The 16,747-nt window shown below is 42.9% G+C and overlaps 1 protein-coding gene across 1 annotated transcript in view; it reads left to right on the top strand.

Annotated features, from left to right (window-relative positions):
* The window catches only part of SLC49A4 (solute carrier family 49 member 4), a 138,440-nt gene that overhangs the window by 5,876 nt on the left and 115,817 nt on the right, over window positions 1-16,747 (top strand). The gene's annotated exons all lie outside the window — the stretch shown is intronic.

The raw sequence follows: 16,747 nt of genomic DNA, 5'->3' as shown, positions 1-16,747 counted from the left end.
GGGATAGAGGGGTACAGATAGAACTTGAGGTAGGTTATAGAAGTGGTCAGAAACCACTTCACAAGTTGCAGACCTGATGGGCCGCCGCGGGAGCGGACCGCTGGGCGAGATGGACCTCGGTCTGACCCAGTGGAGGCAACTTCTTATGTTCTTATGTTCTTAACTCATGTTATCATAAAATAGTGAAGCACTTATCTGATGATCCATGGCGGTCTGCAAATCTTCATGCTCACATTGCAACCACAGTGTGAATATATTTGTGCTCTTAAAATGCTTCTAAAGCCATTTATATCTTGCCCCCCCCTAACTCGAGTTTTGCACTCTTCATCAGGAGGGGACTCTGTTTACGGCTAGTGTTATTGAACAGACCAACATGACATAATTCTGTGATTATTTGGAGTAAGCAATATATTTATCACAGAGGAAGCTGATTTATCTCCCTAAGTGCATATTAGTTGCCATACAACGAAAGATTAGAGAAACTGGGCCTTTTCTCCCTCGAACAGAGAAGATTGAGAGGGGACATGATCGAAACATTCAAGATAATGAAGGGAATAGACTTAGTACATAAAGACAGGTTATTCACCTTCTCCAAGGTAGAGAGAACGAGAGGGCACTCTCTAAAGTTGAAAGGGGATAGATTCCGTACAAAGATAAGGAAATTCTTCTTCACCCAGAGAGTGATAGAAATCTGGAACGCTCTTCTGGAGTCTGTCATAGGGGAAAACACCCTCCAGGGATTCAAGACAAAGTTGTATAAGTTCCTGCTGAATCGGAACGTACGCAGGTAGGGCTAGTCTCAGTTACGGCGCTGGTCTTTGACCAGAGGGCCGCCGCGGGAGTGGACTGCTGGGCACGATGGACCACTGGTCTGACCCAGCAGCGGCAATTCTTATGTTAGTCTTCAGATAGTTAGAGAATGAAATGGGGACAATTTTTAATTTTTTCTCTGTCCCTGCAGGAACTCAATTTCCCCGTCCCCGTGAATTTTGTCACTGTCCTTCTCAATTCCTGTAAGCTCAGCCTTAACCACAGAAGCCTCGAACATTTATGATTTTAGTGTTTGAGGCTTGTGCAGATGAGGACAGAGCATGCAGGAATAGGGCAAGGACAGGTGAAGAACTTGCTAGGATGGGAAAATGTTTTCCTGCAGGGATGGGGGAAAAATTTATTCCTGTGTTCTCTACAATTAGTGGTAGCACAGTCATTTCCAAATGAAAACAAAAAATTAATATTTCAGCAGTCTTATCGACCTGCTAGATCGTAAACAGGTTTCACTTCCTCTCCATTCTCGAAAAATCTGGAGTATGCTTAAATCGCCCAAGCCGTACCAAATACAAGAGAACTTCTTGAGACGTACATAAGAAACTCTTATAAATTCCTCATGTTTCCCTGGTACAGCTTGAAGATTTGTTGAGGACTGGACGCAGACAAAAAAGTGAATATCGAGAGAGGAACACAAGTGCTTCCATAAGCCTTTTATTCCCTTGTGAAAAGTGTTACATGGTTCTTTATATTCTGCCAGCTCCTTTATTTATTTTTTTTTTTCAGTTCATTAATTTTTATTGAATATTATAAGAAATTTACAGAAAGCAGTTCAAACACACAAAATCTGAATAAGACACAATGGTGTAGAAAAAGTCTATATCTGCAATCATTTCCATACAACCAGATTAATAAAAAGAATCCAGGGTATGTGTAACTGCTAATAAAAGATATATGAAAGGCAGAAAAGCAGGGAGAGTGAAATAAGAGAGAGGGAAAGAAAGAAGGAGAAAAAGAAAAAGAGAGAGATAGATAGATAGAGAGGCAGAAGTGTCTACTGGTTAGAATGAACAAATGAATCTAAGAATGACCAAGGTGATTTATTTCGCATCATGTTTGTGGAGATTCTAATCCTCAGGATCAACCAGCATGGTTTTCTGCCAGCTCCTTTAAAATGATCCAAAGTGGATTACAGCAAATAGCAGCAAGAACAGCTATAAAAATTGAACTCAATTGAAACCTAATCAAACACTTAGATCACTTTTGAAAAGAAGTCATAACAGTCATAAAAAGTCATAAGTTTTCAGATTTTGTTGAAAAACAGAATATACATTAATCTGTTTTAAAGAGTGGACCAAACCTGTACCGACAACAAAACCAAATAACTATTCAGTTCTTTTTTTTATTTGTACCTTGAACCTATTAGAGAAGGTGGATTAAATTGTAGTCGGGATGATTGGAAGCCACTGTTATTTAACTGCCTGAATTGGAGGCATGGCCTAGTGGTTAGAGCAGCTGAGGTTATGAGTTTGATTCTCACTGCAGCTCCTTTTGACTTTGGGGAAGTCACAGAACACTTGCCCCAAGTACAAAATAAGTGCCTGCCTAACATGAAATTGCTAATCTACTGTTAGTGATCTGTAATTGCTAATCTGCTTTTAGTGATCTGTATCCTGTTGCTTAAATCATCTGTAGTACCTGAAGACTGGAGGGTGGCAAAATAGTGGGAAACAATTATAAAAATAAACAACAACCTGTGGAACACGTAGACAAACATGATTTAATGGGAGACAGTATGGGTTCAACCAAGGGGAGGTCTTGCTTCACCAATTTGCTTGACTTCTTTGAAGGTGTGAATAAACATGCGGATAAAGGTAAGCCGGTTGATGTAGTGTATTTAGATTTCCAGAAAGCCTTGGACAGAGTTCCTCGTGAGAGGAACCCTGAGAAAAGTAGAGGGTCATGGGACAGGAGGCAGTGCTCAGTGTTGGAAATGAATTAGTTATCACACGAAAACAGAGGTAGGGTTAAATGGCCATTTTTCTCAATGGAGAAGGGCAAATGGTGGAGTGCTGCAAGAATCTGTATTGGGACCGGTGCTATTTAACTTTATTTATAAATGGTTTGGAAATTGGAATGATGAGTGAGATGGCTAAATTTGCAGACTTCATTAAACTGTTCAAAGTTGTTAAAATGCATGCAGACTAAAAAATTGCAGGAAGACCTTAGGAAATTGGAAGAAAGGGCATCCAAATGGCAGATGAAATTTAATGTGGACAAATGCAAAGTGATGCACATTGAGAAGACTAATTGAAATCATAGTTACCAGATGCTAGGGAAGATCATGCAATGCATCCACTACCCTTTCCACAAAGAAGAGTTTCCTTATTATGGTTGAATCTGTCTCCTTTTCACCTTCATTTCTATGCCCCCTTCTTCCAGAGCTTCATATCTCCTCTCCTCTGCTTTTCTTCTAAGTATACATATTGAGATCCATCTGCCTACCTATATATGCCTGTCTTATAGCAAGATTTGTTTTGCTTTCTATTGCTATGGGAGCCAGAGAAGTAAGCAGCCAACAATGTAAGCAGTGGTATGATAAAACAATAAGGTCTTGATTCTGTATTGCAGTGATTCTCTAGGGTAAGTGAGCCGCTTGTTGGGGGTATGCCGCCGCCAAGAATATTGCCTGCCCGCCTGTCAACCGCCGACAGGGATCCCTCCTTCCTGCCTCCACCCTCCTGTTGAATCTGCCGCCAGGGATCCCTCCTTCCCACCTTTCACCCTCCTGTCAAAGCCTCTGCCAGGGATCCCTCTTTCCTGTCCTCCACCCTCCTGTTGAAGCCAGTCCAGAGGGCTTTCTTCCAATGTCAGAGCTGACGCCAGAGGAAAGCCTTCCGGGTCAGCTGGGGGGGGGGGTGGTCCCCAGTTACCTCCTTCTATCTTAGACAGCTCTTGTCGCAGGGACGCGTAGGCAGCGGTTCACATACTGCACATGGCTGGACCATAAACCTTCTCTCCGATGTCAGAGGGAAGGTTTGTGGGTCAGCCACGTGCAGCATGTGAATCGCTGCCTGCCCATCCCTGCAACGAGAACCACAAAAGGAGCGAGTTTGGTTCGAGCAAGTAAGGGAGAGAGGGGACATTATCTGGGATAAAGGGAATAAGGAGGGAGGGAGGAGCTCATGGGGACATGGGAAGAGCACAATTTTGGGATGAAGGCAGGGAGAGGGGGCCATGAACTTGGGACACAGAAGGGAGGGAGGAAGAGGGCACTAACTTGGGACATAGGAGGGAGGGAATAGGGAGAATTGGGCATGAGTGTGTGAGTGAGAGAGATAGAGATGGTGCACATAGGGAAAGAAAGGAAAATTGGGCATAGAGAGAGGAGTGAGGTAGAGATGCATGGGGAATAGAAGGGTGAGAAGGAGAAATGTTGGATATGGTAGTAGAGAGGGAACAGAGAGACAGATTGAAGGAGGTGCAAAAGGGAGGAATTATGGACATAGTGATGGAGGGAGATATGTGGCATTGTGCTGGAGAGGGGTGATAGAAGGAGAAATGGGCATGGGGCTGGTGGACAGTGGTAAAAATGCTGTACATGATCCAGGGGAGGAAAGAGAGAAATGTTAGATGTAGCAGTAGAGGGGGTGGGGTGGGAGAGATGCCTGGATCTCTCAAAACAGGTGGACAGTGAGAGAGAGGGGGAGAGAGGAAGAAAAGTTGGACTCATGGAGGGATAAAGAGAGATGTTGGTTGGGGAAGGGAATGAGGTCTGGAGGAGAGGAAGCGTGCAGGAGGCAGAAAGAAAGATTAGATGCACAGTCATGAAATCACCAGACAACAAAGGTAGGAAAATTTATTTTATTTTCAATTTAGTGATCAAAATGTGTCAGTTCTGAGAATTTATATCTTCTGTCTATATTTTGCAGTACAGTCAAACCTCGGTTTGCGAGTGTTTTGCAAGACGAGAAAACACTCAAGCAAATCGTGCCTCACGAGTGTTGACTCGATTTGCAAGCCCCCCCCCCCCCCGAGAACTGGCATCGCCCCCCCTGCCCGTGAGCCCCCCCCTCCAAGAACTGGCATCGTCTGCCCAAACCCTTACCCTGATCTGCTCATGGCCCAGCCTAGCGACAAGAGACAGGATCTTCAGGCACCGGCACATCCTGTGGGTTGGTGCTGCGTGCCGGTACCAGATCGAAGTTTGGGTTTGGGCGGGTGATGCCAGTTTTCGGGAGGGGGGGACTCGCAGATGGGGGCGATATCTGTTTTCGTTTGTGGGGTGGAAGTGCGCCAGTGGCCTCAGGGATGGGGGGTGGGGGAAGTTACCAGCGCCAGGGGCCTCATGCGGGGGGGGGGGGGGGTGACCAATCAAGCAAAATTTCCTTATTTGCTTTGATATATGAGCAGTTTGGATTACGAGCATTCTTCTGGAATGAATTATGCTTGCAAACCAAGGTTTTACTGTATTTGTCTATTTTTCTATGGTTGTTACATATTTTAAAGTAATCTGCCTTTACCTCTTTGAGGGAAAAAAAAGAATATAAATGATAATTAACATTTTCTGTGTGTACAGTATGCTTTGTGTTTTTTTTTAATTTTGTGGTTACCATTTTGTATTACTACTGTTAATTATTTCTATAGCTCTACCAGACGCACGCAGCACTGCACAGAGTCACAAAGAATAAGAAAACAGTCCCTGCTCAAAAGAGCTTACAGTCTAAACAGCCAAGACAGACAGACAGGATGTCATGGATATAGTTAAATGGAATGGTTAATCAGTGGGCTGGGTTGGAGGGTAGAGGAGTAGGGTTGTTATGGGGTGGGGTCTGGGGTGGAGCCTGAGCAGGTCTGGGGCGGAGCTTGGGCAGCGGCACTTGGTTGATATATGTTAGACTTAGGGGGTACTTGTCTTGAAGAAGTTGAGTTACACTGCTGTATAGGATGCCCGGTCTCGGCAACTGCCTAAATGGCTTTTGAGACCTGCCCATGGGTGTCCTATTCAGAATCATGTCTGTCCTAAAGGATAGATGCCTAACCACCCTGATTCTCTAACCGGCTTCCATGTTACAGGTGCTGTTTAGAGAATCGCGTTGCCACTGAGCTGATCACGTCAGTGCAGGCGGGAGGGATGCCCTCTTTCTCTCGCCGCCACCCCTGAAACCTCCCACACTGTCCGCGGTAGGAGTTGGTGCCCACTCCCTCCTGCCGGAAACCCTGAAACAACCCCCGACGTGGAATCCTTTCTATAGATAAGCCTCCCCACCACTATATGCTGATCAGTGCTTTAAGAGCTAGATCTTAAACTGAGTCCAAAAGGACATAGGAAGCCATGGAATTCATGTAAACCTTTAGCCTGCAATTAATGGAGATGGCAGCATTTTGTTCTAGTTGCAACCTGAGCATGATGTTAGCCGGGAGACTAGTAATTAAAGAAACAATTACTCTTATAACATGTTAATGCTATAGTATTATGAAAACCTAGGCACTTAATATAGCCAATTTGAATGAAGAATATTCTCATATATCAGCCAGCTTCAGCAAGACGTTACCTCACTGATTTGCCAAACTTCATTCTGTATAATTTAACAATATTTTTAGGTCCTCAGCGGGCCACCACACACTCAAACCATCTCATGCTTTATGCTCCCACTCGTCACTGGACCCAATGTATATTTTTATCTGTGCATGTTTCATAAATATAGATTTTTTTAAGAAATTTTTTTTGTATATAAATATATGCTAAAAGTACTTAGCTTGTGAATTCGATGCTAATCGGGAGGGTAGAAACATGTTTCGCCCATGTAATTCAAGGGCTTTATCAAGGCTCCCTCTCCCTGAGCCTTCGGTGAGGTGACTGCTTGCTGCTTTCCAGCCCTGTACTGGAATAGACTTTCTTCAGAACCATTCAGTCTGTAGTAGGGCGCTAAGATGAGCTTCCCTTCTAATCAGTATTTATGAAACATGCACAGATAAAAATATACATTGGGTCCAGTGACGAGTGGGAGCATAAAGCCCCGCACAATGAGATGGTTTGAGTGTGTGGTGGCCCGCTGAGGACCTGAAAATATTGTTAAATTATACAGAATGAAGTTTGGCAAATCAGTGAGGTAACGTCTTGCTGAAGCTGAATGCTATAGTATTGGCATACTTAACATTGGACAATTCAGTTTAAAAAATATAGGTTTTGCTGTAAAAGCGTGGGTTTGTTTTGTGTTTTTTTTTAGTATTCTGAGCAGATGTCAATTCTGCTCAGCTTCAGATTAGGAATTAAAGAAGGGATAACCTCATCCAAAGTTGCGTTAATAAGCAGTTCCTTTCTGTTTGCCTCCTGTCCTTCAAAATCTTTGTTTTATTAGGTTTTAGATTAGTTTTATCCAATTCAAGATAGCATTTAAACATTGATTTAAGATTCATAAAAATTCTGTTGACTGAAGGCTCAATGTGTAGTAAAGCTGGATATCATCGGTATATATTTGGAATTTAATTCCAAACAATCTGATAATATCTATTAGAGGGCAAAGATAAATATTGAACAACATGGGATTCGTGTTATTTTGGAGTGAAATTGTTAATTCCTAATCTTCCAGGTTTATTCAGATCTTACTATCCCACACCAAGGGTAAAAAAAAACCAAACCCTTCTGAGCGTCTCACAATCTAAAATTATGTTAGTATCATAAAATCAAATACAACGCAAGATTAGGGTTTAAAAAGAAAGAACTACAATATTTAAAAACTGAATGGATGGTAAACATGGTAGGTTGGGACTTCTTGTGTCTATCAGGAGTTTCTATAGTGCCAATTACCACTATTTATTTTGGTTAGCATCTGAAAAAAAAGTTTTTTACTCAATACTAGCTGATGCCCCGGCGTTGCACGGGTATTTAATTATAGCAATAATACTGTAAATGGATTCAAATAAAGATACTTTATAGTGGTGAATGAAATTATTTTTTTACAGCTTTATAAAAAGTACAATATTCAAATTATAATGTGAAATATTTGACAAAATGAATACAATACAACTAACACAAAACTTGATTATAAACAACATTTTTAGTTTCACCTCCAGGAGCAAGAACATATAAATTCTTGGGTGAACCCACCCTTGAGCAAGCAACATAGAGTTGTCCATGGGAAAAACAAGGGGATTTTAAATCCACTCCACAGTATGTAATAGTCTGTCCCTGTGATTTGTTGATTGTGATAGAGAATGCAAGTCTCACTGGAATTTGCAATCTCTTAAACTGAAAAGGAAGATCTGTTGGAATAAGTGGCATCCAAAAGTTTCAGTATTGATTTAAACAACTCAATATGTGGAAACTCAGGTTGAAAAGAAACTCCATGTAGTTTGTTCCCGGTTCAGAATGGAACCTGTGTTCCTAATTCAGGATATGTGAGTACTCATGTAATGTAATAACATTATGAACTGGGGTGCATGAAGGAAACAGTTACAAACACAGTTAGAACATACAAACTCTATATGTATGGTGTCCGCGGTAGAATAGAAACGATGTCCCTAGTGGTTATAGTGTCATAGAAAGTGTTTTATAGTTGGAATTACAGTGAGAATGGCAGCTTTTTACATTTTTTCCATTGACATGAATGGGTGAAATCTGATTTTCTGTTTGTAGCTCCGCCCATGTGTGCAGGTGGGCCGCGAGACCCCCAGAACATATCACCCCAGGTAGTGAGGGATCGGCATACCAAATTTCGTTCAAATCGGTCAAGCCGTTTTTGAAGTACTGTGAGAATGGCAGCTTTTTATTTTTTTTCCATTGACATGAATGGGTGAAATCTGATGTTCTGTTTGTAGCTCCGCCCATGTGTGCAGGTGGGCCGAGAGACCCTCAGAACATATCACCCCAGGTAGTTGGAATTACTGTGAGAATGGCAGCTTTTTACATTTTTTCCATTGACATGAATGGGTGAAATCTGATTTTCTGTATGTAGCTCCGCCCACGTGTGCAGGTGGGCCGAGAGACTCCCAGAACATATCACCCCAGGTAGTTGGAATTACTGTGAGAATGGCAGCTTTTTACATTTTTTCCATTGACATGAATGGGTGAAATCAGATTTTCTGTTTGTAGCTCCGCCCACGTGTGCAGGTGGGCCGCGAGACCCACAGACCATATCACCCCAGGTAGTGAGGGATCTGCATACCAAGTTGCGTTCAAATTGGTCAAGCCGTTTTTGAAGTACTGTGAGAATGGCAGCTTTTTACTTTTTTTCCATTGACATGAATGGGTGAAATCTGATGTTCTGTTTGTAGCTCCGCCCACTTGTGCAGGTGGGCCGAGAGACCCCCAGAACATATCATCCCAGGTAGTGAGGGATCTGCATACCAAGTTTCGTTCAAATCGGTCAAGCCGTTTTTGCGTGATCGCGGCACATACATACATACATACACACATACATACCTCCGATTTTATATATATATATATATAGATTAAATTTATCGATTGTTCCCATCAATTGAAGAGTTAATGGTATAGAATTTCCAGTTGCAAGCTAGCTGGGAATGTTTGTTTATATTTATTGAAAGCTTCTGTACCACCACTAATTGACTGGGGAGTCAATTCAGAGCGGGTGACTGGAGGAAGAGTGGGGATAGCTATTTTCAACACTTTATAGCAAAAAGCCTAGCCAATAGATTTCTTCATGGCTGCTGGGGGTCGGGAGAGGGGGCAGGCATGACAATTTCCCCTTCCCTTATGCCAATAAAGAGGAAGTTTTGAATCTCACTCCACAGTCTAGTCCAGTATGTCTTATAGTAGTTACGCCATTTGTTTAAAAGTTGTTTTATCTTCCTTTTATAATATTTGTATTGCTATTGCATTTTTATTTTTTCTCCCTTTATATTTTATCTGTAAATTCACTTAGAAGTTTGATAAGTACAGAATCAAATTTTAATTAAAACTTGAAACTTTAGATATGATTGAAGTCTACAAAATCTTGAGTGGTGTAGAACGGGTATAAGTGGATCGATTTACTGCATTCAGATTTACAAGAGGTATACTTGATGAAGTTACAGAGTAATACTTCTAAAACCAATAAGAGGAAATCTTTTTTCACTCAGAGAATAGTTAAAGTCTGGAGCGCATTGCCAGAAGATGTAGTAAGAGCAGTTGATGTAGCTGGTTTTTTTTTTTTTAAAAAAAAAGGTTTGGACAAGTTCCTGGAGGAAAAGTCTATAGTCTGCTGTTGAGACAGATATTGAAAAACAAAATAATTGGTAAAGTTTTTTTCCTGTTCAAACCACACGGGAACAATAACTGCACAACCAGCTTAATCCTTTTAAAGAAATGGGTTTCAGTACGGGCTCAACTTCCCCTCCAATAACCGGAAGCCCGGGCAGGTATTCATGATTGACTTGCACTTAGACAAAAGTCTAAATAAATCCTGCCCCGTACATCATAATACCCTTATCCAATGTGGAAACAAGAAAAAATATGCATGGGTGTAGAAAAGAACCCTCCAAAATCAATCACAAAATCAAAACAAAACAGTAATCAAAAATCCAAAACCAAAATACAAAAAACAAAGAAAATCCAAAAGTACAAAGTGAACAGTGCATATCAAAGTCTCTATCAAAGTTCATGTCCAAAAACTGTATCAAAGTCCATAGTAAAGTTCATAACCGAAAGCTGTATCAAAGTTCATAACCAGAATGCTCTAGTGTAAATCATATCCCAATGCCAAATGTGCTACCAGTATCAAATCAATATCAATATCAGTTCATGAATGAATAAATATATAGATAGCTAAATAAATAAATAAGTAGCTAAATAGCTGACCCAGCCGAATTGGCTAAGAAACAATTCATAAATAGTAAGTCAAAGCAGAACATGAGTTAGATCAACTACTTAGCCAAAACAGCTGGGCTTTCCATGTCCTATGCGAATATATGTACTGAAACCCATTTCTTTAAAAGGATTAAGCTGGTTGTGCAGTTATTGTTCCTGTGTGGTTTGAGTAAGTTTATTATTGGTAAAATTCCTTTTTTGGTTTTTCGAGGCCGAGGCAGATATTGGCCAGTAGCATGAAATGCCGCTACTATTTGGGTTTTTGCTAGGTACTTGTGACTTGGATTGGCCTGCACGGAGACAGGATACTGGGCTAAATGGACCATTGGTCTGACCCAGTAAGGCTATTCTTTTGCTTTTATCCATATTCCATTTAAAACATTCAAAATTAAATGGTTTTTCTCTACCTTTGTTGTCTGGAAGTTTTTATTTTTTCTAGTTTCTCTTTTCTTCTTTCCTGTGTGTTGCCTGCTAATTCTCCTTCAAACGGCTGCTGTCCATTTGTCTTTTCTCCTCTATATTCCCTCACTACATCTGTGTCTGACATAATTGTTCATTCCTTTTTAGCTCTTTTCTGCCTCTTGCCCTTCTCCTCTTGTTCACCTTTTAGCTACTTATCAAATTTCCATCTCCTCTCCCATTCCCAATCTCATGTCTTACTCAGCCCTCCATTCCCTTTCGTCTTAGACATACTCCCTATTATCATATTTCTACCCTCTAGTAACTATTCTCTCATCCATGTCCTTGCCACCCCATCCTGCCCTCTCCCTCAGGGTTCTACCATTCTTGGCGTCTTCCTTCCTTCACTCTTGTAGCCCAGTATATTCTCCCTCTTCCTTCCCTCCCTATTCTGGTAGCCTAACATCTCCATGTCCCTTCTCTCTTCCCTCCTGTACTCTCCCCCATAGTCCAAATTTCTCCCACTCTCTTCTATTTTTAGGCATCATTCTATCACCCCCTTTTGCTCCTGGATCCAATATCTCTCTCGTTCTCCCATCTTCTGTGTATCTCTTCCTCCCTTGTGCCCTGGGTCCAGTATCTCTCTTACCTCCTCACCCCATTCAACATTCTTTCCCTTCCTCCATGCCAATGCCATATTCTCACTATCCACCATCCCTCTGTCTCCCTGTCTTGTGCCCTGGATCAGACATCTTTCTTCCCCCCATGCAGCTTCTCTCCCTCTCTCCATAAAGTGCCAGCATTTTTTCCTTTCTCCCTATGCAATATCATTTTCTCCCCTCTACTCCTATAAACAACATTTCTCTCTGTCTCCTAAGGGTAAGGGCCATGTATTTGATATACCTTTCTGTGGTACAACTAAAGTGGTTTATTGCTGCATTCCTTTGTGAAGCATTAGACCTGATATGCTAGCCAGAGTCCACTCACATTGACAGGGCTGTCATTCAAGGGGCCTTCTCTTCCCTGACCCAGTGAGTTCTACTTGGCACTGTCTACTTTGAAGATTAAGGACGGTGACAGGCAAGTAGACAGTACTGGAGCAGGAAGGTACCCCTCCCTGTCTCTGCTCTTGTGCTCCTGGAGTTATCCTTATCCTTCAGGCTCCTTTGATAAGCTGGGTATTGGAGAATGACATGGTGGTGGTTTACCCGCGGCCACCGCATTTTAGCCGCGGGTCACCCGCCGAAAACGGGGAAGAAAACTAGCAGTCGCTGCGGCGACGGGGACAAGGCCATTCACCGCCCGCGGGGCGGTGAATGGTCTTGTCCCCCGCAGTGAGGCATGAAGGATCGCGCGGTCCCCGCAGCTCACACCCGCCCGCCCAATCGATTCCAGTGTCCAGCCAGCTCTCTCTCCTCTCCTCACCCCAGTCCGCAGATCCTCCTCCTCGGCGACCCGCACGCTACCAGAGAGCCGCGCACACCCGCCGCTGCTCAGCCTCGATCTTCTGCTCTGACGCAACCGGAAACAGGAAGTTGCAGCAGAGCAGAAGATCGAACACTGAGCAGCCGCGCGTGTGCGGCTCCCTGGGAAAGCGCGCAGGTTGCCGAAAAAGAAAACCCACAAACCAAGGTGAGGAGAAGGGAGAGAGCCGGCCAAACACCAGGATCGACCGGGCAGGCAGGTAGTGGCTGCGGGGACCGTGCGATCGCTAGTGTTCCCGGCTCAAATTGGAAGGAGGGAGTGAAAGGAAAAAGGCTTATATGGATGCAGCGGGGACGGTGACGGGGCGGTGAATGGGATGGCAGTGGCGGTGACGGGGCGGTGAAAGGGATGGCGGTGACGGTGACGGGGCGGTGAAGGGATCGGCGGTGACGGGGCGGTGCAGAGGATGGTGGGCCGGTGACGGGGCGGTGACGGGGACAGATTTTTTCCCCGTGTCATTCTCTACTGGGTATCACTGAGAACACTTAGACAGAGAACACTGAGAAGCAGGAAAAAGGCAGTGTTAGGCAGGTAGAGAGCACTAAAAGAGAGAATCAGGGAAGTGACAGGCAGTTAGAAGGCACCGAGAATCGGGCATGAAAACAGCGAGAGGCAGGTAGAATGCAAAGAGATACTTGGATTCACCTGCCTCCGGGAGGTCATTTATTATTTTTCAACTTCTATGCATATAGATGTTCTCGGAGTTCTCTCTTTTACCTCTAGTACACTTCTCTCTCCGTATTCGCGGTTTCGACACTCGCGGTTTCACGTATTCACAATTTTTCGTTGGCTAGCTTCGCACCCCCCCCCCCCAAATTACGTCATGATTAAAGTTCCTTTCCCGTTGCTGTACAGTAAAAATATTTTAATGTTTACCAACATTCACTCTGCTTTCATGCTTTCTCCTATAAAATCAAAGTTTCAAAACTTTCACCCTGAAAATCGCTGGTTCACAGCATGCACATCATGATTAAAGTTCCTTTCCTTTTGCTGTACTGTAAAAAAAAAGTTTTAACATTTACCAATATTCACTCTGCTTTCATGCTTTCACCTACAAAATCAAAATTTCAAAACTTTCACCCTGAAAAACTCTGCTTCCCAGCATCCATAGAGAGAAATGCTGCTTCCCAGCATGCATGGAGAAAATCGCTTGCCTGCTTAAAGCTTTTTGAATCGCGGCTTGCCTGCTTAAAGCTCTAAAAGCTGCCAAAAGCTTTGTGAATCTCTGCTTGCCTGCCAAAAGCACTAACATATCTGGGATATTGCCTCTCCTTCAGGAATAGGTCAGGTCTCCCACCATGGCTACAAAGCGCAAGAGTTCAAGTGCTACTGAAAGTACTCCCAAAAGGGAAAAAAAAAGTGAAAACCTTACAAGAAAAGGTAGAATTATTGGATATGCTTCAGAGAGTAAAGTCCTCCTCTGCTGTTGCTCGACACTATGAAATTAATGAGTTGACCATTAGGTACATAAAAAAGAATGAAAAACAAATCCGTGAAGCTGTTGTGGCAGCCGCACCAGCAGGTGCGAAGACATTACATGTTGTGCGAGATGCCAATCTCTGTCGTACGCAAGCTGATAAGAGGAAAGGCAAAGTCTTTGTATGAAAACTTGAAGAGCAGGGAAGGTAGAATGTCGCAATCCACCGACTTTCTGGCCAGTAAAGGGTGGTTTGATAAATTTCGTCACGGGTATGGCCTGCGTGATGTTAGAGTGACAGGAGAAGCAGCATCGGCCAACAAAGAGGTGGCTAGAGAGTTCCCTGCTACCTTTAAGCAAATTATTGAAGAGAAGGGATATGAACCTGAGCAGGCATTCAATGCCGATGAAACTACTCTCTTTTGGAAGAAAATGCCACAGAGGACTTTCATTAGCAAAGAGGATAAGCGAGCACCAGGTTTCAAGGCTGCAAGGGATAGATTGACCATGCTGCTTTGTGCAAATGCAGTAGGCCATATGATAAAGCCAACACTGATTTATAAAGCCTTGAAGGGGATAGATAAGTTCCAGCTGCCTGTTTACTGGATGAGCAACAAGAAGGCTTGGCCAACAAAAGCTCTGTTCCTAGAGTGGTTTCATCAGTGTTTTGTGCCAGAAGTAAGAAAATACCTGGCCAATAAATGAATGGAATCCAAGGTTCTGTTGGCATTGGACAATGCCCCTGGACACCCAGACACACATGAGTTCTTCATTGAGGGTGTTGAGATTGTCTACATGCCCCCCAACACAATATCTCTCATCCAGCCTCTCGACCAGGGGGTAATAAGGACCTTCAAAGCACACTACACCCGGTATTCCTTGGAGGGCATTGTCCATGCTATGGATGAAAGCCACAACGTGGAGAATATCATGAAACATTGGAAGGAATTTACTATTGTGGATGCCATCAATATTATTGAAAGAGTGGTGAAAGCTGTCAAGCCAGAGACAGTGAACTTGTGCTGGAAGAATCTTTGGCCTGAATGTGTAAAAAGGGATATCGATGTAAATATCACAGAGCCAGGCCAAGAAATTATGGAAGGCATCATTGACTTGGCATAGCAGGTGGGTGGGGAAGGCTTTGAAGATATGGAGGGTATTCAAGACTTAATAGACACCGGAGCAAATGAACTAACAGAAGATGATCTCATTGACCTGACTGCTCCTGAAGGAGAGGCAATACCAGATGAAGAGGAGGAAGGAGGAGTAGAAGAAGACAAGTTTACACTGGATAATATTGCAGAGGGAATATGCAGGTTCAGTGGTGCGATTGACTTTTTCTATGACATCAACCCATCCATGGTACGTGCATTAAAGGTGAGGGAGTTAGCAGAAGCGGCGATTTCGACATACAAAAAAATATATATATAAAGAAATGATGAAGGAGAAGAGCCAGATGGAAATCACAATGTATTTCCAAAAGATACCGAGAGGGACTGCCTCTCCATCCACTGCCTCACAATCCACCTCTTCCACCAATGAGGAGGTATCCCCTTCGTCTTCCTCGTACTGAAGACCCACTTCCTGAGGAGGTCCCTGGTGCTCACTTATCCTCTTCATCTCCTCCTCCTGCAGTACTTGTACTGGACGATGAAGAAGACATTGCCTGATTATTGTACATGTATTCCAGTATTGAACTTTTAGTATTGAACATTTCTTTTTTTTCCTTGTTGAGAAAGCAGTATTGAACTTTTTTGTTTACCCTGAGATTATTACTTATATTATCTTATTCAATAAATATTGTTACAGTATTCAATAGTACAGTACTGTATTGTTATTCTACCAACATTGTGAATTTTAATAGTAATAACACAGTAGTCTTTTCCAAAAACTGCGAATAACAGCTGAAAAGTTATTCGCGGTTTTAATAGCAAAACCGCTGTCTCTTACAAAAAACCGCAAATAACATATACAAAAGTTATTTGTGGTTTTTCCATATTCACTCCTATATCCGGAACGCATCCACTGCGAATACAGAGGGAGAAGTGTATAGCATGGAGTTCTGCTCACTTTTTCTTTACGTTCCTTCCCTTGCCTGTGCGCTCTCGTATCGGATGTTATGCATAGGATTTTGCAAGGCAACTCACGTTTTATGTGTTCTTGGAAACCAACCCTCCATCCTTTTTTTTTTTTTTTTTTTTTTTTTTAATAGCTAGGGAGTCCCACATGTGAGAATATGTTACCTGCGTGTCTAAGGATAAAGCACAGTTACTTACCGTAATAGATGTGATCCAGGGTCAGCTGGCTGATATTCTCACAACCCACCCACTTCCCCTAGTTGACTTCTTCACTTGGGCATAGAACTGATGACCTTGCGAGCTGGCGTAGGGTGGGAAGACATACGCGGTGCAGGCAGTCTAAAAGCTTTCTAAAGTTTAAAGTGGCGCTACACTTTTCACTGTCCATACTGGGCTCCGTGGATGACATCCCCAAATGTGAGAGTATCTGCCTGTTGTCCCTGTATAACACCTGTTATGCTAAGTAACTGCTTCCACATAAGACTGCAGCTACTGGGACTCTCTTTCTCTCCAGTGCTGTTTAAAAAATATTATTTCTTAAAACAGCAGTGGTTGATGGGACATGGGTGTGCTTTCTGGGACCTTATGTCTGGACAGAAGTATTCTGGAACTTTCCTATTTCCTTTACCTGGTAGGAATGGATAGCACATGTCAGTCAGGATGATGCAGCCAGTATAAAGAAAAGGAACCTTAATAGGTGTGCATTGACGCATTTAAATGCGAGTGCCTAGGTCAGGGGTAGGCAATTCCAGTCCTCGAGAGCCGGAGACAGGTCAGGTTTTCAAGATCTCC

Source organism: Geotrypetes seraphini, chromosome 5 (assembly GCF_902459505.1).
Source record: "Geotrypetes seraphini chromosome 5, aGeoSer1.1, whole genome shotgun sequence".
Taxonomy (NCBI): domain Eukaryota; kingdom Metazoa; phylum Chordata; class Amphibia; order Gymnophiona; family Dermophiidae; genus Geotrypetes; species Geotrypetes seraphini.
The sequence above is the reverse complement of the archived record's forward strand: the minus strand, read 5'-3'. Positions and strand labels throughout refer to the sequence as shown.